The sequence below is a fragment of the Triturus cristatus genome, chromosome 9 (genome assembly GCF_964204655.1).
Source record: "Triturus cristatus chromosome 9, aTriCri1.1, whole genome shotgun sequence".
Classification (NCBI taxonomy): Eukaryota; Metazoa; Chordata; class Amphibia; order Caudata; family Salamandridae; genus Triturus; species Triturus cristatus.
This window is the reverse complement of record NC_140592.1, coordinates 611406484-611432585: the sequence shown is the minus strand read 5'-3', so window position 1 is coordinate 611432585 and position 26102 is coordinate 611406484. Positions and strand designations below refer to the sequence as shown.

The following is a 26102-nucleotide window of genomic DNA, read 5'->3' as shown; positions in this document are numbered from 1 at the left end:
CATATATTTTTATCTGATCCTGTGAATTCTTTTGTGGTGTATTCTGTGTGAGTGTGTTGCACAAACACCTTACACATTGCCTCTGATAATAAGCCTGACTACTCTGTACCGAGCTACCAGATGGTGAACACAGGTTATCTTTTGTGGGTAACTTACTTACATTGACTAGAGTGGTGGGTTCTGCCTGGTTTAGGTGCATACTCTAGCCATCCAGAAACCCCATTTCTAACCCACAGCAATCGTAATGAGTTATGTGATAATTATCACCCTCTGACTTTTCCCCTGATATATCCTGTCACGCCACTAAAATTTATCATGGGGAAAGGCCTGCAAAATGGGTAAGACATGTGGAATTTGATACGTTAAATACCAATTCCGTATGTTATTCCTTATATTAAAGGGCAAAACTTGTAATTGTTGATAATTATTATTTTAAAAGGTGCAACTGTGTTTGTGAACTGTACTCTCTAGGAGCCAGTCAGTGCCTTCTGGGTCAAAGCAAAAAATTCCAATGTACTTTTCCGAGCCATCCTACTCATACCTCACCACCGGGTGGTCCATTCAGTTTAGGATGGTGCCTCAGTCCATGCCATCTAGGGCACTGTTTCTGGACTTTGATGTAGCACAAAAAATAATTATGGATGTGTAATCTAATTTTGCTTCGTTAAGAGTTAATTATACTAGCAAACCTAATCCCAATGATTTGTAGGTTTATATCCCAGGTCTGGAAACAATGTCAGCGATGACCAGAAGCGAGGTGGTCACCCTAGCTCATGCAGGGGACTGTCTGTTGGAAGGGAAGGAGAGTAAAATGAGGACTCATGGACCTGCCCCATGCTTACAACTTGGGTATAGTTAAAAACACGGAAAGACACTTCAATAACCTTATCTGAAACCTTTTTTAAAAGCAATCGATTTTAATTGATAGCAAAGCCGCCAAATTCTAAATCGAGCCCTTTACCTTTCCAGTTTGGATGGACGGAAACCCCAGTGAGGTGTGGCACATGGAATTTTCCCAGAGTTGTTTATGTTTTCTAATAATCACTGTGTTGGTCTTATTTATTTTCAGTTACTTTTGTCAGATTACTCCTATTATTGGTTCAGAAGGGATTTCTTAATTCCCAATAATGCCATGCGCTATGCTGCTGGATTTTGAACTAAATATTCAGTGAGCGAGCACTCAAAGATTAATACATTTTAATGGAATTCTTCAACATTTTATAGACATCAATGATTTTGAACCGAAGAAATGCAGAATCTTTGAAAATGTGTGCTTGAGAAAAAACTATCTAGAAACCTAACCCAAGACTAGGGGTGTGCAAACGTCACGTAATTTGCTATTATGTTGTTATGCGAAACTTTACACTATATCATTCGTAATTTCATGAAATGCAAAACTGGCATTTGGTGATGTATTTGAGTTCAAAATGCATTCTCGAGTCACTATTGGAGAGAAGGACCATTTTGTGCTAAAAAAATGGTGAAAAATCCACAACCGCCTCCAAGCGCAGCTGTGCTGCTCCAAGTGGCATAACAAAGGCCCCTGCAGTGTGGGGGGCTTAGCTCCAAGGGGCCCCCTCAGCACAGTACCCTGGCCTGAGTGCTCCTAAGTGAGTCCGAAGGGGGGGCTCTATATACTTTACAAGGGGCTCCCTAAAGTTTCGTTATGCCACTGGCTGCTCCCTTGTTTTCATGCTAAATTTTTGTCATGAGCATAAAGTAATTGAGCAACGTGCCGTAATAGTGTCGTTTTAGACATTTTGTGTTGCAAGTGTAATGCAAAATTACGTAAGATGACCCCCCTCATAACAGAAATTTCACTGCGGCCTACCCAACGACTTGTTCAAAAAGATGAGTGAAAAGAAGGAAGCTGCAAAAGCACCAGAGGGACAGGAGGGATTGAAGAGAGGTCACATAGTACCAGGAGCTAACTACGACACACTAACCTTTGCCTGTATAAGGCACTAAACAGATTCCCATCGCCCTGGTCTGAATGAGTAGTGGGCACCTGTCCATAGAAAGCTTGGCCAAATGAATCTTGATCAAAGCTTTATAAAGCTTAGCATGTACCTCATGAAGCTTGATATCCAATAACTTGAGTTCTTGGGAAATCACATTGACAGTCTATTACATGGTTGTACATTTGGGAAACAGTGTTAGAAGGCTATGCACATATTTGTATTGTATATATTGAATATTACTGGATACGTCCAACTCTAAATGTGAAGCGCTTCGATGCCCGCGGTGGTCATGTTCACGCCTTGCACTTATTTGTAATGAATGTTCTTTTCCCACTATTGTATCCTACCGACCCTTATTTTGAAGCACTCGGATACCCGCCGGGGTCATGTTTGAGCTATACAAACCTTTATAAATAAATAAAATAGAAATAAATAGGTACCTGGGACACAATAAGGTACATCAGGGATGAAGAAAGATAACCATGGGAGCATGCTTAAACAAATGATTCTTAAATAAGAAATTACTTGTATCGCAATTCCTCTGCTCTTGTAGAGTGAACGTGTGCAGGTGCTTCCTGGAATACTGCTTGTGGGTTCACTGCTCAATGAGCAAATTAAATGTAGAGTGCTTTAGCCTTTTTAAAAATACATGTCAGTATTACTCAGAGACTTGTTTTATCCTACAACGATATATTTTCTGTTCTGGACTATCAACCAGGGAAAAGGAGAAAATGTTATTGATGTCTAAAACCTCAACAGAGGTAAGTGCCAGATAATGGACAGCTTTTTAGATCATATGTTGCCTAAAGCATGTTTGTGGTCTGGTTACCGGATCTCTTTCATGCTGAGGATATCAACCTGGGAAGTGGTGGGACATCAAGATTAGATTAGGTGGAACTACAGCAAAAACTGATGCTGTGATGAGCCAGCGGGGAGGTGGACCTCATAGCCTGGAGAAGTGAAATACAGATTAGATAATATAAATGGGTTTTGATGAGTCCGGCAGTATCTTGAACATCTAGTGCATTGGCCTAAAACTGTTAGGGTATTGCAAGCTCCCATAATGTATCAATGTTACAGGAAATGAGATCGCAAATATGATGAAACTATAAGTAATCAATCACACAATTGCATGGACCTTTAGCCAGTTCCTCATTTTTCAGCCTCTGACTTCTCAGTTTGTGCAAATAAGTAACAAATTGCTAATAGTTTGGCAAGATGTCTTTCCCCAAAAATGCCCTCTATCCTGTGGCGCGGGTTTCTTCAATGAGAAAATCTGACCAGCGATGAACACACCTTATCGTGAAATAGTAGTTGAAGCCTGCAATGTTAATCTACACTAAAAACCAAAGGTAATCTAGTGTCTTAACAGGGTTCAGAATGTACATGAGACAAAAGAAGGTAGTGGTGGATACAAGGGTCGCACCTCAAAGTTACTGCATGTATGGGCTTACGGAGTGAATATAAATAGTAACCTTTTCATAAAATAGTAGGATTGGTGCCAGTAAGGGTAAAACACCCCACTACCTAAGGTGTGGAAAACTCAAGAAAGAGCAGTAACTTGTGAAATGCTAACAAAAAAAGAAACCCTGACACTTATTTCAGATTAAATTAATGACAGTAATCTGTCAGTCTAACCCAAAGAAAAAAGGAAATAGAAAATGGTAGATACCTTCTGACACAGGAAACACTGAGAATGCATTCATCTAAACAATCATTGATTTATTTCACGATGACAATGTATCAAACTTGGTACACAAAGTTGCAAGGACTAGAACATTTCATTCTTGTCAACACACTCATAAAATCTCTTCAATTATGTGAATAGTAGTCCAGTCCTTGTTGTAAAGAACATGAGAAACAGCCAACGCTCGTTTTGTCACCACCATGACTTTCTCAAGGCTCAAAATTGTACAAATTATGCAGAGAAGTGAGACGGCTTGATGGACGTAAGTCAGAACGGTTCAGTAATTCAGCATGCAAAGTTTTAAAATAATATCTCAGTCATCTTTGGTCTTCGTTACCGCAGAAGATAGATCGTTGCCAGAATGGATCGTAATTGTGAACTTTGTGTAAACAGTATTCCTAGTATGATCAGTCGGCAGAGACGGGAGGAGGCGTTTTCTTCAAACAGAGATCGGCGAAGTTATGAGGGACTTATCATAGCGCTCCAGATGCCGTATTGACTAACTTCAAAGTTACTAGGAATACTGTTTACACAAAGTTCACACAAAGAAGTCAGGCATTCGGCGTGGCTCCTCCGCTAAGGCGTAGGAGCATCGCCCCACTAGTTAAAATGCTGCAGGGAAAATAAAATTTTAATAAACATTATTACCATTTTATTTTTCATTGGCTCTGCAAATCCCTCTCCCGAGCTGAATCTCAGGACCGGGTGGGCCGCTGCTGACAAATCAGCAGAGAAGAGCGATGGGCTGGGCACTTTAAAGTGTGCATGTCTCTTTGGGCACTGTCTTGCCTATCCAGCCAAACATGGTCACTTTAAACCCCTCAACCCTGTTGTCTTGGATAGATGGGCTAAAACAGAGCTAAGGCCTTCACTGCTCTTTGGATCGTTGAGAGAGCTTGCTCCATCCACTCCAGGCGCTGCTCTCATACAGCATGAAAGTAGTGCCAGGATTGGCTAGGGGACTTGGTTGGGGCTCGCTGGAGGAGAGAAGAACACCAGAGAGAGGACAGAGGTAAGTCACTATTATTTCCTGTTTTTTTATGTATGTTATATCTGTATGTATCCCTAAATCGCCGACATGCATGCATTACATTACCGTTCTATAGTTATACATATTAACTTTCAAAACGATACTGTAATGCATGTCAGCATGAAGTTAATCTAGTCTACTGTTTTGCCCACCCCACTATTCTCCATCCCAGGAAGCCGTCACTGCAAGCATGTCACCTTACTGACGCAGGGCTTACCTTTCAACAGCCCTTTAGTCCCATAAGAATTCATGTTATTTGCAGTGAAAAAGTAGTGCTCAATAGAATGTGGCCATTGGGCGGTGCAGGCTGTATCCCTGTGCGATGCCACGCATCAGTCATGTCAGCCATCTATCCCATTCCATTTCATCACAGAGCAAGTTTGATTAGCGAGACGTGCTGAGCCCAGCCATCCCCACTCTGTGAAAAATGGTATAGTGTGGAAGTAAGTAGCAAAGCCAGGAGAAGAATGAATGTGACTGACATGGAATTGCTGGCAGAGACATATTTGCGTTGAACGCGCTCACCTGTCCTGCAAGTAGACTGACCACCTGTCACTCATACAGAGACAGAAGCATGGAGATCAGAGATAATGCTCAGAATGTCAACAGTCCAGAACACAAGTAAGCAGTGCATGCAGCTCAGTCTGCTGAGCGCGGACTTTCGCTCTGCTCATCATCACATCTTTTCCGCCCTTTCGCTCCCATTCTGGTTCCCCTCTCGATAGCTCTTTCATTTCAATCTGAATTTCCTTTTCTCCCCATACTATAGTGCCCAGCCCTTACCAAATCATCATCTGACCTAATTTTCCCACAGATCTCTCCATAACCCCGTCTTTCCTGGAAGTCTTCATTTTCTCAATAGATTTTATTCTGAACTGAAGTCAAAGAACAACTTGGCATTTGCACTACATTAATTTAAAACGTCAAGAACGCTCATTTATGAGGTTTTGCCGTAGGGCAGCCCCACAGGCCTTCCTGCTGCGCTTCCAGAAGGCAAAAGAAAAGTGGAGGAATGCACCGTATCTATCAGATACGGTGCACAATGGGCTGCCGTACCCCAGCGCAAGGACCTTTGCACTGTGGTGCAAGGGTGCCTGAGTTGTGGGGATGATTCTTTTTATACAGGAAGTGAAACCTGCCTGCACAAAAACAATCACAAGAGGCTTTTTACGCTTTCTATTCTGCAGCACACATAGAAAAAGGAGGAGAAAGAAAGATATTTCTCCTTGTTGTGCCTCATTTACGCCTCCCGGAGGAAAATGTTTTTGGCTCTCCCTCAGATTTACAATTTCTCGTAAATCTGAAGCAGTGACAAAAGGCCATGGATGTTGCTGGAAACACCCCCAGCAACACCCATTGCAACCCGATTTAATGCAAAAAACAAGCGTTAAAGGGAACGATATTTACGGGGCAGCATTAAGTCAAAACAAGTGGCTTAGTGCTGCCTTGTACATATGAAGCAGGCTCCTGCGCCATGGAACGTCACAAAAAGAGTTACGTCACGGCAGAGCAATGGGCCTCATTAATAAGGCCCCAAGACGTTAAGTATTTCTATACCAAATAAAAGGCTAGTAAAGTTAAAAAGATACAATATGCTCAGTGCCTGCTTCCTATTATTTTACTTTCACACTCTGCCCATTCTCTCCCAGGCCTCTCTTGACGTTGAAAGTTTGGATTTGGCATTTATAGTGCACATGCACTTTCATATATATGCGTATATCGAAGGTTGGAATGCATTATGTATGTTTTTATGCATTATGCATTGGTTATAACTGAGTAGGCTTGTCTCCGTGTGTGGTTTGGTTTTCCTGCAACGTAGCTGCATCCGCTCTAAGACATTAAAAGGTTTCAATATGAAGACTGTTGCGGAGGATAGCAACCCCAAGGGGAGTTTACAACGCTGATACAAGCAGGTCCAAGAACACAGCAGTCAGTTCAACGCCACCTGGTCGGCTTCAGTAAGAACCATCCAGAATACATTTATCACGTTCTGGGAATTGTACTGCTTGTCACCATACCGTTACTCCGCAGTGCCACTTCTGCACAATCGAAGCACAACTAGACATTGTTCATAATATGCACATTTTCATTCCATTGCATGTGATAGTTGAAGAAAAGCAACGACCATGGACATACCCATTTCAAAAAGGTTTATTATTAAATATTTGTGACTTGTTTAAACGTACATGGAAGAATGTAAGGCTGAGCCAGCCCTGCGGATGTCCAGACTAACGACCTACTTACAACAGATCTCAGCAAACGATGCTTATCCTATCAAGATATTTACCTGTTTCAGCTCACTTTGAAAGACAAAAGAAGCATTCGTGGACAAGAATTTAAAATTACAGAAAGACAGTGAAGCAACTGTTGGTGCCGCTTTCATTTTAACGTATTTTATTGTGACTTTTGTGTGCATCCAAATGCACCACCGAAATGTAGCGTCCAACCACAACATGCGTTTCAAGTTCATTTGCATTGATTTTGCACCAGGGAAGGAAAATGTTGCATTTAGGCATGCAGCTGGCAAATGCATTTTATAACTGGAATTCATTGTGATGATATCACACCTCCCTACAATGATGTTCATAGTAGGGGCCATATCTCTGCCTACTACAACCATAATGCCCCAATACTGCAATTGTTGCATACCTTCTCTTGTGACACCATGACAGTGGTCACAGGTGGCATTCTTATTGATAGTCTTCATAAAGGGTAGTTAAAAAGATTGAGCATGGAAACGTATCTGCTTTCACACTCCCTGAGCATATCTTCACTTTTGCTTCAGGCACCCTGAGGGTCAGTTCAGAGGGTGAGCATCAGCCTAAGAACAATAAACTTACTTAGATTGTGCAGCACCCCAGACACAGTGAGCAGCCCTGACCTATTTCCGGACAAGAAAACTCAGGCATATTTGGGTTGGTTTTGTAATCCTCCCAGCTGCATTTAACAATTTTTTTTTCATTTACATTTTTTAATATATATCTAATTTGATTACTATTTTCAAGCACAGATTTCTTGGAGTGATACCCACCGAGCCTTCCTCCCGGGTTCCTGCGCCTTAGGCAGAAGATCAAGCTTGCTAGACAATTTGATAGTTATTTTAGTTGTTCTATAAGGATCTCCGTCAAATCCCTGTGAAAACAGTGATCTTTTGGTCAGGTTTTGGAGAAGATGAGGTAAAAAATGCATCATATTTTACAAAGAAAGTATCTCTCCCCCATCCCAGGGAATTACCCTATGGGAGCAAGCCTGGGTCAGTCTCACTTGCTGAGCTCACTTGCAGGCTACAAATGGTATTTGAATTTACACCCTACCACTTTCAGTGTTCACCAGCCGCCACTGTGTCTAACAACAATGCCCCAATTCAGATATTGAGAGGTCAAGAAAAATTGAAATGCACATCTTATCTTAAATGGCCTACACACTGAGATGAGAGCTGACAGAGGCATTCAACAGAAAGCTATTGGAGTGATATAAGTTAGATAAATATCAAACTTTACTAGCAAGAAATCATCGAAAGTTCAGCCCTTATTAATTTTTGGTATTACGGCTGAAGCTGAATATACAGATCTAAGTGGGATCTATAAAAGGCTTCTGTTTTATGTGATACTTCTGGTCAGAGTAGAGATGAAATAAATTAATTTTCCCTATACCTCCAACTTCAAAAGAATGGTTAGCCAGGTTTTTTTTTACTATTCTATTCCCCTTCGGGGAAAAATGTAATGTTAATGTTGGGTCAGCATTGTGGTCACGTCTTCATAGTTGGAGCAATCTGAGATCAATCACATGAACACATCAGTGAAGTACTCTGACATCTTTTTTTGTGTGGTTGCATGTAAGTCTGAGTCCCTGTGACATAATACAGGATATAATCGGACAAGGTTACAACGTTCTGTATATTTTGTGTAGGTCAACACATTAGAGCTTATTAAACACTGCATGAGGTCAAAAATGCATTTCTATTTGAATTCGGTGAATCAAATTAGATTTGTGAACACTGTGTTTGATTATTTTTTACAAATTACCAAAACTACAGTGTTCTTCACATATTCAGTGGCCGAAAATTACGTAGGTGCCATACCATGGCTGATATTCATGCAGACCTGCTGGTAACTCTATTGAGCTCAGTTGGATTGATGCATTGGGTTAATCCTGGAGCCCGCAAATAATGAGTTTTCTACTACGACAGCAGGATATTTCTTTTTTGGTAAGCACTAGAGGTGTGAACCACAAGGTTGTAGTCATTTGCACTAGTTGAAGTGAAAACCATGTTTCTACTGATCCTTGGGATAGCAAACCATGCTCATGATGGACGATCAGGGGTTTCAGCTCCGAGGTTGTAGTAGGCATTGGCCTTTATGGGGCTTAAATCTAATCTTCGATCACACTTCGGTACACATAATGACAAAACAGTCTAGGCACTTGGTGTGAAGCTTGCTGGGGGCAACTGAGAAACCCCAAATTAGCTATGTGTTGGGCAGCAATGGGGGTGAGCATAGATCTGGAAATATTGAAACACCACACTGCCTATGGATTATTGTCCTGCCCCCTGCTGTCATCCAGTGCTGGCTCCGAGCACATCACAGAATCAAATCTCTCATGGATTGGCGGTTAAGAAGTCACCCTATGTGATTGCAGTGGTCTAGCTCTCATTCTTACTCAGTTTGAACCCATACACCAGCTTCAGTGGGCACTCTTCATTACCCCAGATCGAACATACAGTTACTGCTTTAAAGGCATGTGGACCCAGCTGCATGAGACACAAAGCGGGTGTCCAGTTTGCTTTTACCATGCCCCATTGTTGAATTCATATAGTAGGGGCGCACAGAGAAAACTGCTGTCCTTAACACACCCCTACAGCACCAAGGGGCATATTATCAACAGTTGTATCGCCACATTTCCGGCACTTATCGTCGGAAAATCGGCGATTTTCCTATCGCACAATCATCAAGGCGTCGCTAACATTCATTAGCGCATGTTAGCTGCCGTTTTTGTAACGCTTCTCATGTTAGCGATACACATCGCTATGAGATGCAAAATAGGCGTTCCTACGAAAAACAACATGAAAAAAGTCGCAAACACAACACTGCGGTATTTACAACACAGCCTCGGAACTGCGTAGCGATAAGAAAAGCCGCGGTAACCGCGGTTAACGCCGGATTCTTACGCCGGGTAAAAACTTGACTTAAGCAGGTTTTGTATGGGAGGTGGATTGTCTAGTTAATTCCACACTCCCCTATTAACAAACTTTTCATTAGCGCTGTGAAATCATCGCTGGATTTCACACGCTAATGATGATTATCGCAGTCTATCGCTGGGTTATACATCACCTGTTAGCAAAGCGTTGCTAATACGCTGCTAACACGGAGATGTAATTCAGCGATAGAGGGCGATAATGAAAAACGCGCTAAGCGCGATTTGCGATATTTTTCGTGTGTTCTTGGTAATATGCCCCCATGAGTTTAAAACTTGTGAGAGACCAAGTGCCCTGCAGCTTGTTTGTCCAGCAATTGGGATTTGCCCAATGCACCATCATAAACAGTGTCTCTAATACACCTATGTGGAGAATGACATGAATTACTTTAGCGAGGAGTGACTCTGCAACCACACCACATGCCCTGGACAAATGAGCTCATATGCACTAACCTGAGTGGGTTTTCTGGTTACTTATCCTTCAGCGCTTAGTGTGACCACAACACCAGCCTTAAACTAGGAATATAAGCCTGTGAATTTAGTCGTTTTTAAAAAGCAACTTTGAGATTCCGGATTAGCAATTCATCACTGTTACCATAAATAACTTCAAAATCCCTAAAAGCCACCCATAGAAAAACTGTAAAAACGTAATCAAGGACGAATGCGGCACATTAAATGTCCTTTATGGTTGAACAACGACCTTGTAGACTTCTATTGCTCTGAGCCTTTCAGAGAATGTTGTAGACAATGTCGTACTCATTATTAGCCCCCACTGGGGACCCTGTTAGACCCACAACCTCAACCTCAACCCCCCACCCCATCCAGATTGACCTATGCTGGGGATATTGGTAACTCCAAAAGAAGAATGAATTAGCTGAAAGAAACATATCATGAGGGTCACCTAAGTAACGGGGGAGGATTTAAGGGGAAATTAATAATGCACAGGCTCTGCGAATATACTGCAGAGCTCAATCCAGATGGAACCGGTAACTTCCGTAATCAGCCCCATCGGAATTACCTGGGCGCTTGTAATGAGGCCTTTTATGTCTAAACATAAAGAAATTAACTGAATTGTGAACTAGTTGCACACATAGGCAGAACAGGTCATCCATCGCTTCTGCTTTTAGCGAATAAATACACAAATAATTCGTTTTCAATCCACAATTTACCTGAACTAGTCCTTGTTCCGGGTCAGAGCATCCAACGAGAATGATGAATTCGGTTTCAATCTGCACATGTAGAAGAAAGAAACAGAACACTCAGTATGCCACTGTTTGAGGAGGAGAAAAAGCGCAGCATAACATAATTTCAATGTCCATCTATATATCGCATCAATGAGTTGATTCATAAATCTGTGCATTATTGTGTTCTCCCCGGTTCCTGGATGTAAGTTCTGTGCTGCATGGTCTGGGACTACCGGCCACCCCCCTCCTTACTACACAAATTGCATTACTTAATTCAGCAAGTCAACACATGGGTCTTTGGAAGCCAGGGGTCACGGGACCCCTGGCCGTATTTATTAAAATATGAAAATAAAATGAAAATTTTTATAAAATAAACATTTTTGACAATTATAGAATGCACATTTCAGAACATTAGATTACATCCATTTTTGACATTGTAAGATGGGCTAACCTTAACAAATATCTAGTACAGCGTGTTTCCTAAACGAATCTAAACATCCTGAAAATTAAGCACTCTAATAATTAAGTCGGACGGCAAGGTCGCTAACCGGTGTCAGATCCTTTACAGCTACGCTCTCACGTTCGAGATGCGCATGCGCAACCCAGGGCACGTTTCACCCCGTGCGCTCTGAACTCCATTAAACCATAACAGGAGGGCCCACACTTGCGCACGTTGATGACGTCATAGTGTCTGTGAGGGGTGGCTACCAGCCTGAGGAAAGCGTGGACTCCCTCCCCCGCACCCTTCTAAGTAATGGATATCATATCCTGCCCCTGGAGTTCTGGGAGAGACCAATGGCCCCTCCCGAAGAGCCCCACGGTAGGGCGAGGAGCGAGCCCGGGGAGCGCGGGCACAAAGAGGCCACTTCCCGCGCTCCCCAGGCTCTTAACCCCTTCGTGGTCGCGGCCCCGCCGCCCCCCGGCCCGGAAGCACACAACTACTTCCGGGGCAAGGGGGTGGGACCAGCCACCACGAAGGGGACGGGATATGGGAGGGGCCAGGCCCCGCCATGCCTGCGTGGGGGCCGATTGGCCCCCCCTTTTCTTAAACCCTAGGGCCTTTCCACTATTATGGATTTTTAATTATCGTTCAGAATATTCATAGCAGCTTCCTGGCAATAGAACGGTCTCCTTCCCTAGTCATCAATTTTAGGTTAATAAACACGTCATGTTAAAACTGTTATTATCTCTGAGATGGTGGGTGCCCGCTGCCCTGGCAGGACCGCTCATTGCTGAGGCATCCTTTACCCCACGTCAGAGGGCTAATTGTCCATTAGCCCTTTCAAGAAAAGATTGCTGGCTAAGTTGACCCAGTTGTTGAGGTGGGGGACACCAGAGGCGCAACAAGAGGCAAATTTCGGGAGGTGGCTACTAAAAATTTCGGGAGGGGGGGGCTGATTCTTCCAGAAATATGCAGAGTGTAGATGCTGGGGCTCTATGAAGGAGTGGTCACACAACAAAGCCTCGTTAGCAAGTAAATGGTCTTTTAAAGTCCTGTGAAGTACTCAGGTGTGGCTGTGTGTGTGCGCCCAGGAAGCCGTCTCAGCCGGGCTGATGCACATGCTGGGGGCGGGGAGGGGGGAGAACCTGAAGCCCTTTGAGCCCAATGGGCGTTGCGCGAATGGGGGACACCCACACTCAAGTTTTGGGGCTGGCACTGCAAATCAAATCAAAAATACTTAATTTCCAAGAAATTAATTCTTACAGAAATATAGCACATCACTCAGTTCATAAATACACAATCCCGAATGCTATAAAATGAATAGTGTGCAGCACGTATTTAGATCAATTTAACCAACATATGACTTCGGCTATAAGCAAAGCACTTAAAATTTCCAACACTAAAAGACAACAGATGGTCGACAACTCAGTCCCACATATATTAAGAACAATGTAAAAAGACAAAAGATGGCAAATTAACCATTAACTTGCAGCTCATTTTGCTCAGGTACAACATTGGAAAGTGTAATGTCCATAGCAGCGTATAACAATCACATGGGTTCTCTTTATCAATCTAGTTAATGGGTCGAATATCCCTTCTCATGCTAGGCCTTGCCAGATTATCCTCTTGATGCGAACAGGACTCAGTTAGGTCTTCAAAACAGTCCAGTGCATATTAAAAACATTTTGGGGCTGGCACTTATTTTTATCATCAATCTTTGATCCAGAGCAAGAGAGCAAGCTCAAATGTGAGAAAGAGGATGGAGAGAAAGTAGGAAAAGCAGTGTCAAAGGGAGAAAGAAGAGATGAAAAAGAACCTGCAAGAGTGAAAAAAAAGGCAAAAAGTGTTTTGTGGTGGATTAAACAGGCATGAGGTGGAATGGAGACAAGCAGTCCTGATATGGGGCACCCTGACCTTTAAGAGCTCAGGTCTTGGTCTTATAGCAAAACTTTGGACCTCTGCACTGCTTATTTTACAGACTAAGCACTGAAGACCCCATGGGGAGCTGCACATGATCTGGGGTGGGTATGCTGATGTCAACACATGTGCCTAACAGTGGCATAGCAAGACTTTTTGCCGCCCGCGGCGGCCACAGGTAAGAGCAAGGGGGCGGTGCTGGCGATCCCTGTGTTCATACCATCACGTGACGCCTGCAGGTAAGAGCGGGGGGAGGTCAGCCACCCCTAAAACCCGTGCCACCAGGGGTACAACACCCCCTCCCCCCCCCGAACACCCTTGTTACACCACTGGTGTCTAATAATCTAAATATCAGAACTTTTAATAAAAAAATATTTTCATCTGTTTCATTCAATTAGATAGTATGGAACAGAAAAACACCGTAGTAACATTCTTTTATAAACTCCATCCTATGGAACTCCCCCATACTCTTTCAGGTACGGGTGATTTTACAGTTTTCGGATGCAGCACATGAAGTCTAGAAAGCGCTTGTTCAGGAGTGCATCAAACATACAGAAGGCAACTACGCATTAAAGCACCACGTCACACAACATGAGACAATACTCCATTCCTCAAGTTTCAGCTTGCATCAGCTTGTACAAGTCTGAAACAGTACTCCTTTACTGCAAAGGTCAAAATATGTAAGTGTATGCATGTCACCAAAAGTGTGCTTTTCTAGCCTCCTTTATTCTTCTCACTGACACAACTACACATGCAGTCAAGTCACAATGCCAAGTTCAGAGGATCTTTCAGTGTCTCATGCAAGATACTGATGCTTCCCACAAAGTCCAAAATACATGTGTACCATAACAATGGGTGGGGTGCTGGGGTCGGGTGGAGGGGGTTTTGACTGACGGCCATGAGGGAAAATTAAATAATTAATTAATTGTCCCTTGTGGTTATCAGTCAAAATCCCCCCACACCCGGCTCCACCACTCTCACCTGCACGGGCCGCGGCTGGGTGCATGTAGGCTCCTGTCTGCGACAAATCAGATGACGCTTCTGGGCGTGCAAGCACAGCCTGCACCATACGGGACAAGGCACAAATTCACTCAAGTTCTCTCTTAGTTCTCAGTATCGAAAGAGGGGAGTGTAAGTTTGAACCAATGCTGTGCAGCATCCAAATACACTGTGCTGTAGAATGCAAAGGGGAAACCCCAGAGCAGAAACATACCTACATAAATTGCCATGCTGCTGTTGTTGTGAAGGAAGTGACTCGATTACGGCGACCCGGCTCACTCGCCACCACCTCTCAGCCTTCCATACAAATGAAAAGTTGGTCAGACAGTAGAGAATACAATCCAAGTATATTTATTCAGATACACTCGAGCGGAGCCCAGTCTGCCCAGTCTCTGTGGATTGCTGCAGAGGGACTGACATCAGCAAACATGGTGATACATTATGTAGGATTCAGAACCAATGAAGGCACGTCCAGACCGGGAATTTCCAGATGGAGGCAGCTACACAAAGAAGGTACAGAAGAATAAGTTTCGATCCTGAGACCGGGCACACACTATCTCTATGCCAAGGTTGTTCTGCCTGTGCCCACTGCTGGACTAGAGGGAGCAGGCCTCTATCTAGTGGGAAAGGTATGTGCTAATAAGAACAGTGTATCCATTAGTACAGCAGGGCCCAACGTTGGAGAAACGAAAACTACCAACTACTTCTCGCAGGGAGAGAGATTAGTTTCAATCATCGCTCAAAATGGCGGACAAACATAAAATGGTGCCGCAAATGCTAACTTTCGCAGAACAATATACAAGCAACACAGCTATGACATTTTTATTCTAACAGACCCTCCTTTTAGCAGAAGCTAACAATTTTATGTTACTACCAAGAAACGTATAACATGTTGCAATGATAAGAAATATCACTATGAGCTGGTGCTTACATGATTATTATTCAAAGACACCCTCATCGATCTGCATCATGTCGTCAATGTCCTTCTGCAACATGATTGCAGCACTAGTATCATGAACTGATATCTTCTGTTTAGGGGTGCAAACATTTACACAATAGGTGCAAAAAGCCAGGAGACAGTGGATACAGAGGCAACATGTAAAAATAATACTAGCAACCGCAACCAAAAAGATGAGGATCTTCCAACCCCATGTTGATTGCGTATTCCAAAACCAACAGTGTCCAAGTACCTGTTTCTTGGTGTATCTCAGCTGATAGCCTATGTAATTTCTGTATGGCTGACCAAACATTGGGAGCGTTATCAGGTAAACACAACAGCTGCTGCCAATGACTCCCCAGGCCCCTCCCCGATCTGCAAGGATGACATCTAACACCATCCTGTTCTACAAAGTGACTAATCTTGTAGCCTGGAGCTCAGCAGAGATATTTGTCATTATCCCCGCAGTTGTATTGGTAACCCCTTCAACAACTCTTGTTAGCTGGCGAATTTGAAGCCTATTAGCCATGGGACCCCCAATATTGTAGTAGGCCCTTCAAAGCATCCCCAAATTGCTGTGCGGTAGTGTCAGTCTGATCTAGATCTTTGGTAGCAACAGTCCTCTTGGACAGGGATGAACTTCTACGTTGCAATTGATTAGTTTGCTGATAGTTAGACGGAGCAACATATACCGGGGGAAGAAGGAAAGAGAGATAGCATGTACCTGACCATTCCCTCAAGAGCCACATGTGAGCTTGTGAGCCACAAACGAAGGAGACATTATGGGGCATAATCAAAGGCAAACTATTTGTCGTATTCAATTTGTATGTAAATTGCACTTACTCTCACCCACCTTTATCTTCCATGTCCCCTGGACACAAAAACTAGCTGCCGTATTCACCACTGAAACAAGTATTGGCTTATCGTCAGTAAGATTTAGACTCTGGAAGGATTGGAAGTACTCAGAAGTGTTAAATCATTGGAAATCAGCCAATTCCATTTGAAACCAGGCATTGTTCTTTACTTTATGGTATGTGTTCAAACAAGACTTTGAGGACATTATCCATAGAGTCCCTTGTCCTGCTGGTCCTATGGGGGTAAAACCTTGAAATAAGCGTATATATTCAATTACAGTGTGAGAATAAGTGGACGTCATATCTAAAGCAGAAAGTTGAAATTGGAAGTATACCAGTCAAAACAATTGAAACCAACCCTTGCAGCTGCCGATATAGGACAATGGCAGGGACAACAAATTGTTGCCCTTATGAGTGACTGAAAGGAGCAACCCACAAACCCAACAATTAGTTGTATTAGATACATTATGAGTATGATGCAACATTTGTATAAAGACATTATCGGTATAGGACAACCTATGTGCTTCTTTGTGTGGAGCCAAGTGACAAAAATGTGCTCAGGGGGAGTGGGCGTTGTACCAGCCAAGGAATGTACAGGATATTTCTCCTCTAGAAACCAGGATATTCCAAGTATTGTTATTAGCGTAATCACAACAATTATTTTGCAATCTATTTTACTCTTTGCTGTCCAACGCTGTGCTAAACGCAGTGGTGCAAATGGTTGTTCCTCCTCATCAATAGGCCGACCAAACATATGCATTATGAAGCAAGAAAATTAATGCAATAAAGCGGATAGTAAAGGTAAGTGTTCTCAGTGTCCATCAGAGCCTCACTGGTACACGCTCCTATTGTTCATTAACTTTGGTGCTCTTGAACACCGGCGGTGGTGCTTGCTCAGTCCTAAGCTCACAATGAACCCCACGTCACACAGGATAATGTACCCCCTCCTAGGGAGCACGTTCGATCTATCCTGTACAATGTCAGAACAGTGCATCAATCTGACGACACCCTGAACTAACACCGTTGGTACCATAGCAAAGTACACCTTAACTTACACAGTCCATCGCTGGCTAATCTAACTTCTCCTTTGGTGCACTATTCCTCAGCCCAGGACGCAAATTGTACCTGATGACTTCAGGCACAGAGGGGCCATCAAACAACGGCTCCTTAATGGCTCGAATTTCCAGAGGGACCGCTGCATTTAGCACTTCATCATTCTCTGCATCTGTTTGGGCGATGTTAATTTTGCATCGCTAAAGGGGACGAGCTGAGGCACCTTCTCACACTCAGTGTCCCCCTATGCCGTCCCTCACCCACTGATCATAGGGCAAGGGTAAGGGTATCCTGCAGCAGTGGATGGCGTGGATCCAGTTCTTCCGGCCAGCGACCTTCACAGTGGTTCATGTGGCCAGGAGGACCTGTTCAGGTCCCTTCCAGCGGGGCTCCAAGCTCTTCTTCTGCTGGAAGTTCTTGACTAATAGGAAGTCCCCAGGCCAAATATCATGTCTGGGCTCCTCTGGTGTGGGTGGAAGGGATTCGCAGACCTGTTGATGAATAGAGCGCACATTTTCAGTTAACTGGCAAAGATAATCTGTCAACAATGGATACTCAATATCTGAGAACCAAGAGGGCTGGGACGCCCCAGACATTTGCCGGGCATCCAAACATGACCTCGTAAGGTGACAATCCTGTTCTAGAATGGGCTGCTGTTCTGGTCAACAAATGAGCTAATGATAAAGCATCTGGCCACCGTAACCCTGTTGTCTCCTGAATCTATGCCAATTTCAGTTTGAGAGTACAATTGTACTGCTCAACCAAACCTGCTGACTGCGGTTGGTTTGCAGCATGAAACTTCTGTTTTATGTGCAAACCGTCGCAAATTAACTGAATGACCTTGGCATTAAAGTGACTTCCGTTATCACTCCAGATCAAACAGGGCAAGCCGAAACGAGGAAAGAACTCCTTCAGGAATAACTATGCAGTCACAATGGCTGTATTGTCTTTAGTGGGGTAAGCCTCAACCCATTTACTGAATGCACAAACAACCACCAACACGTACTTCAAATTATTGACCCTCTGTAACTCAATATAGTTTATCTGGAGGACCTCAAAAGGGAAGGTGGGAGGTGCAAAATTACCGGGTGGTGTAAGGGTACCTTTTCCAGGATTGTGCATCATGCACATCATGCAGTACTTTACTAAATGTGCAGCAGTTTTTGAGATGTTATCATTCTGCGTACAGGGTCTAACAACTTGCAAATACCCTTGGCATTGATATGGGCTGGGCCATGAGCCATCGTAACCACAGGGAGAACATACACATCTGGCAACATCCATCTCTGCTTCCCTGACTTGTCAATCCAACATCCCTCATCGTTCAATTATGCTGTACTTTTTTGCCACACTGCTAACTCTTCCGTGGTGGCCTCACTTTGTATCTCCTTCACGTTCTCAAGTGTATCTTCAAACATGGTGACCTCGGGCACTCACCTTGTGGGACCTGCTACAAACATTCTTTTCATCCTAGTCCGGGTTGGTTCCTTAGCTGTCTGATCCTCAAAAGCGTCCCCTTTACCTATATCATCAGTAACTTTCCAGTGGACGCTCACTTTACTATTGCCAATTTCTTAGGGAGTGTCAAAGCAGGCAGAAGCCTATATATACGATGACTGTGCTAGATCTTTGTACCATGAGAAGTAGGGAAGCCTCTCTCTACCCAGAGTCGCCCAAAATTATGGGCAACTCCAAAGGCGTACTGGCTGTCAGTATTAATATTAACAACCAGTCCCTCACTTAATTTTCAGGCTCGTATTAGGGCAACAAGTTCTGCAGCTTGTGCCACCTGATAGGGAACTTGTGATGTCTGAACTACCATACACAGTATAATCATAGCTTACGCAGCAGTTGTAGTGCCATCTGGTAATATAAAGCAAGAGCCATCAACATATAGTTCCCCTTGGGGGTCAGATAAGGAAACATCAGTCAAGTCTACCCGTCCTTTTGTCTCTTCTTCCGTCTGGAAGACACAATAATGGATGTCAATCTCCTCATTCTCAGAAGGGAGGGGTTAGAAGGTGGCTGGATTCAGAGTGGCACATCATTTGATCATAATAGGTTTGGCAAACAGCGTTGATTCATAACCTGTCAGATGTTCACTGGTGAGAAGCTGTGTCTTTGTCTTATTCAAAAGTGTATTCACAGCATGGGGTACCATGACTGTGAGGTCAGTAACAAGTATGAATCCAGCCAATTGTCTTATCGAGACAGCCATGGCTGCGACCGCTCTTAGACAGTTCAGGAGGGCTTGTGCGACTGGATCAAGCACAGCAGAGAAGTAAGCACACAGCTGTTGCTTATCTCCAAATTTTTGTGTTAAAACAGAAAGCACGCAACTGGCCATCTCATGGACGTACAACACAAACTGTTTAGTATAGTCGGGGGTGCTGAGTACTGAAGCCGAACAAAGCACATTTTTCATTTGCTCAAAAGACTGCTAACATTCAGGCATCCAGGGCAGGGGTTCATACACATCTTTTAGTGTTAGAGCACGCAGGGGCCTGATTAACAGTGAATAGCTAGGTATTCACTGCCTGCAATAGGAAGTGAAACCTATGAAAGCACGCACATCTTTCTGAGTTTGCAGAACGGGCATTTTAACAATGGTACTGATGCACTCAGGGATCAATCTCCTACCCTCCTTAGACAGTAGGTGTCCTAAGTAAGTGACCTCCTTTCGACAATACTGAAATTTGGAAAGGGATACTTTATGGCCATGCTGAGCTAAATGCAACAACAATTTAACTGTATTGTCTCTGCAACTTTGTTCTCTATCCGAGGCGATGAGCAAGTAATCGACATACTGAAGCAATACATTACCTGTAGAGAGCAACAATGAATCCAGCTGACCTTTCAATGCCTGACTATAGATACTCTGACTCTCTGTATAGCCTTGAGGAGCGCAACAGAATCTAAAGCTTCTACCAGCTAGGGTGATCCCAAACAGATACCTGCTGGCAGGATGAATGGGAATACTGAAGAACGTGTTTTTCAAATCAATGACAGAAAAGAATGTAGCAGAAGAAGGGATCATTGTCAAAAGAGTGGTAATGTCAGGGACCACCGTATACTGGGGAATCACTATTTTATTAACTTCATACAAGTCAGTCACAAAGCGATAAACATCTGCATGATCATCAGAGGAACCCGAATGGAAGAAGAGGGCTATTACAAACATTAGCAGTTGTCTCCTCAACCTCACCTTTCTCAATCAATTCTTGTACAATTTGCAGTAAACCTTGCTCACCTGCATGCGGTATTTGATATTGAGGGATGCGAGGTAAAATAGCATTGTCTTTAACTTGGATCAAAACTGGTGATATCTGTTACAGTCCCACATCTGTGTCACCTGTCGCCCAGAGAGTGGGCGGTACATCTTTAAACTCTGCAAGAAGAGGCACATCTTTGGACAGGCACTGCGTAGCATGTATCAATCAATCAATCAAAGGCATTTATAAAGCGCACTACTCACCCGGAGGGTCTCAAGGCGCTGGGGGGGGGGGGGGTCCGCTACTGCTCGAACAGCCAGGTCTTGAGCTTCTTCCTGAAGGAGAGGTGGTCTTGGGTCAGGCGTAGTTCGGTGGGGAGGGCGTTCCAAGTCTTGGCGGCCAGGTGGGAGAAGGATCTACCTCCTGTAGTCGCTCTGTGGATGCGGGGGACGGCTGCGAGGGCGAGACTGGTCGAGCGGAGGTGGCGTTTGGGAGCGTAGAAGTTGAGGCGGCTGTTGAGGTAGGTCGGGCCTTGGTTGTGTAGGGCTTTGTGTGCGTGGGTGAGGAGCCGGAAGGTGATTCTTTTGTTGATCGGGAGCCAGTGCAGGTCTCTCAGGTGTCTGGAGATGTGAGTTCGTCTGGGGACGTCGAGGATGAGTCTCGCCGAGGCGTTCTGGATCCGCTGGAGTCTCTTCTGGAGCTTGGCGGTGGTACCGGCGTAGAGGGCGTTGCCGTAGTCCAGTCGACTGGTGACGAGGGCCTGGGTGACTGTTTTCCTGGTCTCGGTGGGGATCCACCGGAAGATCTTACGTAGCATGCGCAGGATGTTGAAACAGGACGAGGAGACGGCGTTGACTTGTCTGGTCATGGAGAGGGAGGAGTCCAGGATGAAGCCCAGGTTGCGTGCGTGGTCTGTCGGTTTGGGTGCGTTGCCCAGGGCAGGGGGCCACCAGGAGTCGTCCCAGGCGGAGGGTGAGGAGCCCAGGATGAGGACTTCCGTCTTGTCTGTGTTCAGTTTCAGGCGGCTGGTCGTCATCCACTCGGCCACGTTTTTCATCCCTTCGTGTAGGTTGGCTCTGGCGGTGGCGGGGTCGTTGGTCAGGGAGAGGATCAGCTGGGTGTCATCGGCGTAGGAGATGATGTTCAGGTTGTGTTGGCGTGCGATGGCCGCAAGGGGGCTCATGTAGACATTGAAGAGGGTGGGGCTGAGCGAGGAGCCCTGAGGGACGCCGCAGGTGACTTCCGTGGCTTCTGATCTGAACGGGGGCAGGCGGACTCTCTGTGTCCTTCCGGTGAGGAAGGAGATGATCCATTCCAGTGCCTTCTCCTTGATCCCGACGTTGCTGAGGCGCTGCACTAGGGTGCGGTGGCAGACAGTGTCGAATGCCGCGGAGAGGTCCAGGAGGATGAGGGCCGCTGTTTCTCCGTTGTCCAACAGGGTTCGGATGTCGTCTGTGGCAGCGATGAGGGCGGTCTCGGTGCTGTGGTTGGCCCGGAAGCCTGACTGGGAAGGGTCGAGGGAACCAGTCGTCTCGAGGAAGGCTGCCAGTTGCTTGTTGATGGTCTTCTCGACGACTTTGGCTGGAAACGGGAGGAGCGAGATGGGGCGGTAGTTCTTGAGTTCGGTGGGGTCCGCCGTTGGTTTCTTTAGTAGAGCGCTGAGTTCGGCGTGCTTCCAGCTCTCAGGGAAGGTGGCGGTGTTGAGGGAGGTGTTGATGATGTCCCGCAGGTGGGGTGCGATGACAGCGTCGGCCTTGTTGAAGATGTGGTGAGGGCAGGGGTCGGTTGGGGAACCGGAGTGGATGGAGTTCATCGTGCTGATGGTGTCTTCGAGGTTGATCGGTGTCCAGGCGTTGAGGGTGGTGGTGGGGGGCGTTGGTTTGGTCGTGGGGAGCGTTGGTTGTGTTCTGAAGCTGTTGTGTATGTCAGCGATCTTGTTGTGGAAGTAGGAGGCGAGGGAGTTGCAGAGGTCTTGCGATGGGGTGATGTCGTTGGTTCCGGCGTTGGGGTTGGAGAGCTCTCTGACGATGTTGAAGAGTTCCTTGCTGTTGTGTGCGTTGTTGTCCAACCGGTCCTTGAATGCTGTTTTCTTGGTGGCGTGGATCAGTTGATGGTGCCTTCGGGTGGCGAGCTTGAGGGTAGTCATGTTGTCCGGCGTTGGGTCTCTTCTCCATGCTTTCTCGAGGGCTCGGCAGTTCTTCTTGGAGCTCTTGAGTTCGTCGGTGAACCAAGGGGCCTTCTTGCTTCCGGGTCTGCTGGGTGGGGTCCTCAGAGGGGCGAGCTCGTCCGCGCAGGTGGAGATCCATTTCGTGAGGTTGTCGGCGGCTTGGCTGGGGTTCGGTGAGCTGGCGGGAGGGTGCTGGCTCAGGGATGTGGTGAGTTGTTCGGCTGTGATCTTGTTCCAGCTTCTTCGTGCGGCCTGTTGCTGGTGGTGGTGGACCGTGGTTCTTTTGAAGGTGAAGTGGATGCAGCTGTGGTCCGTCCAGTGGAGTCCAGTGGCGTGGCTGAAGGAGATGTCTTTGCTGGACGAGAAGATGGCGTCGAGTGTGTGTCCGGCGAGGTGGGTGGGGGTGGTCACCAGCTGCTTGAGTCCGAGGGTGGCGAGGTTGTCAAGCAGGGTGGTGGTGTTGCGGTCGTTGTTGTTCTCCAGGTGGAAGTTGATGTCCCCGAGGAGGATGTAGTCGGCCGAGGGGAGGGCGTGCGGGCTGATGAAGTCGGCGATGTCTTCGCTGAATTGAGTGCGTGGTCCCGGGGGTCGGTAGATCAGGGTGCCTCTGAGGGTGGTCTTGGGGTCGGTGTGGATCTGGAAGTGCAGGTGTTCGGCGGATGTCAGGGTGTTGTCGGCGTTGGTCGAGATACGGATGGTGTCTCTGTGGATGATGGCGATGCCTCCTCCAGTCTGGTTGTCGCGGTCTCTCCGGATGATCTTGTAGCCCTCTGGGACGGCGATGGCGATGTCGGGCGCTGAGGAGTCGTTCATCCAGGTTTCCGTGAGGAAGGCAACGTCAGGAGCTGTGGTGTCGAGGAGGTTCCAGAGTTGAACGGCGTGTCTGTGGACGGAGCGGGTGTTGAGCAGGATGCACTTGAGGTGGTTGCTGCTGGTGTTCGGCTTGGCGGGTGCTGGTGCGGGGCAGGTCCGGATGCAGGTGAACTTGCAGGTGAGGCAGCTGAAGGGTCCGTGGGTGCGTCTCGGAGTGGCTCGGTAGCACCCGGGGGTTCGGCCGGTGTTGAGTGCGTTGAGGGTGGCGGCATCGTAGGTCCTGCGGGGGGGCTGGCAGGCGCGGGGGCCAGGGGGTCTGGCGCTGGGCGCGGTCCAGGCGCGGACGGGCGCAGACGGGCTTACCTTTGGCGCACCTTCGGCGCTCATTCGGTGCTCCCGCTGCGCGCGTCCGCTGCGCGGTCGCTCTGGGGGCGTCATAAGAGGGGAGCCGGGAGGGAGGGTCTGCGGGGAGGCGGGGAGCGCGGGAACCAATCGGCGGGCGGGGGGGCGGGGTCTCGTGGGCAGCGGCGGGAAACCAGGGGGCTCGGTGGCGGCGCTTGGCGGCCCTGTGGCGGCTGGGGCGGCGCTCGGCGGCCCTGTGGTGGCTCAGGCGGCAGGCGGCAGCAGGAGGTCCAGCAGGTAAGGAGCAGGCGGGAGGTGTGTGAGCGACCAGGCCGAGGGCACAGTGGTCCCATTGTCAGGTAAACATCCGCCGGGGAGCAGGAAATCGTAGCATGCAATTTCTTCAACAAGTCGAAACCCATCAAATTTTCACCACATTTAGATGTCAACAAGAAAGGCGAATCCACAGTGAAAGGACCAATAGTCCACGCAAGAGGTTTTGAAATAGGGCTCACAACTGGTACACCAGAAAAACGTACCAAAACATTATTATGGCCAGACAGAGCCACCCCAGGGACCAAGGAATAAGAAATAGAACTGTTTGTTGCACCTGTATCCACCAAAAGCTCCTTAGCCGAGCCATGCACATCCGCACTAACATATGGACCGTATTGATCTACAGGTATCAGAACTGGTACCTCACTCTGTCCCTGGCTGTCCTAGCTGTAAGACATCCCTGTCACCTCATCCGTCTCATAATCATCATGATAATACTGTCCTCCCCAAGGGTCATCAAAATAATGTTGATCAGAACGACCCTGCGAGGCAACAGCCTTTTGAGCCCTGTCCTGACCACCAGTTCCACGACCCCGACCATGAGAACTTCGTCCTCTTGGGACCGTCACCTTCTGCAAAAGCACGGGACACTCGCTACGCCATTGTCCCTCCTCTTTGCAATACGCACACTGATTCGGCCCTAAAGGCATGGTATTTGGCGGCCTGCTAGTGCGTGGAAGCTATCTGGCCAAACCACCACGTCCTCTACGTTTCCCCCTAGAAGCCTGCTGCAACAACACCTTCGTCTTCAAATCCTTGGGCTTCTTCTCTGTCCTCTCCTTATCCTCATTTTCCCGGTGCTCACAATACTGTGCCATATTAAAAATAACAGAAGGGGAAGATGTGGACCAGGTGCTCTCGGAAGCCTGCAATCGGGTTGCAATCTCAGGAAGCAAATTGGAAACACATCTATTAACAAACAATCGAACACCACCTTCGATCGACAGAATTTGTCCACTATAATCTAGAAACACATCTTCAAACTGAGTGAAAAAATCTGACACACTCTCATCTTTCTTCTGACAAGCTGATAACTTGTCCCAATTAAATTTTTATCGGGGGGATAAGAGAATGCATATATGTAATGATACAGCAGGGCAAAGCAAGTATCTCTGGTCTAGGCTTATCACCTGGCTTCCGTTTCTTATCCCATACTTTATTTTGATCCCAGGTATCACCCAATTCCGCAGCATGATCCTTTGTGTGTACTTGTCTCCAAATATCAACCGGACATAGTAAGACAAAGAACATTTCAATATCAGCAAGTGTCATCACTTTTGAAGAGGCAGCTTCAGTCAATTCTTTATAATAACCAGTTGGATTCTTCCTAGGATCAGGTAACTGAGTCTTCAGAGACAAGACTTCACTCCTTTTCCATGGAGTATAAAACCATTATTCTTGGAAATGGGCCACTGCCCCATGTCTAGTAATAACATTGTGCTGATCCATTAGCTCAAGTATTTCAGGGTGATAGATAGGATGAACCTACCGGGGTGGGGATCTTCTCCAGCAGTCTACTCCGATAAGCAACCAATGTCGCAACATTACCAAAAACTTGACCAGGAGCCATATCAGTAAAATATACATTATCCTTCATATCATATAGAGTCTGTGGTACTGCAATGTTGAAACACTGCTCCCAAAGACCGATCAAAGTAGCGTGCTGTTGTACAAAAGGCTCATAATCTTTCCTCACACTCCACACATCTTCCACACCATAAATGGGGTTTTGGGCCCACTGCGCAGCCTGCTCAGCCACTACCTTTTTCTCTGCATCTCCCATCTCCGATGACACATACGGACCCATTCACTCTTTAAACTTTGTCCAGTCTCTATCCCCACATGCATGTACTGGTGTCCCACTACTCTGCAATGTAGGGGGATGGAAGAACACAGTGGGACTAGCAACAGAAGTAGCAGGCACTAACGTCGCTGCCGGCTGCGTCGCAGGTGTAAGGGCTGGCGAAAGGGACGC

The 26102-nt window shown here is 46.2% G+C and overlaps 1 protein-coding gene across 9 annotated transcripts in view; it reads right to left on the bottom strand.

The window, feature by feature from the left end:
• Positions 1-26102, bottom strand: part of LOC146798382 (leucine-rich repeat and fibronectin type III domain-containing protein 1-like protein) — a 2623090-nt gene that overhangs the window by 1696647 nt on the left and 900341 nt on the right. For all 9 annotated transcript variants that reach the window (XM_085625642.1, XM_085625645.1, XM_085625643.1 and 6 more), the window contains one exon: positions 11041-11100. The gene's annotated coding sequence lies outside the window, so the exon portion shown is untranslated. The remainder of the gene's footprint in view (positions 1-11040; positions 11101-26102) is intronic.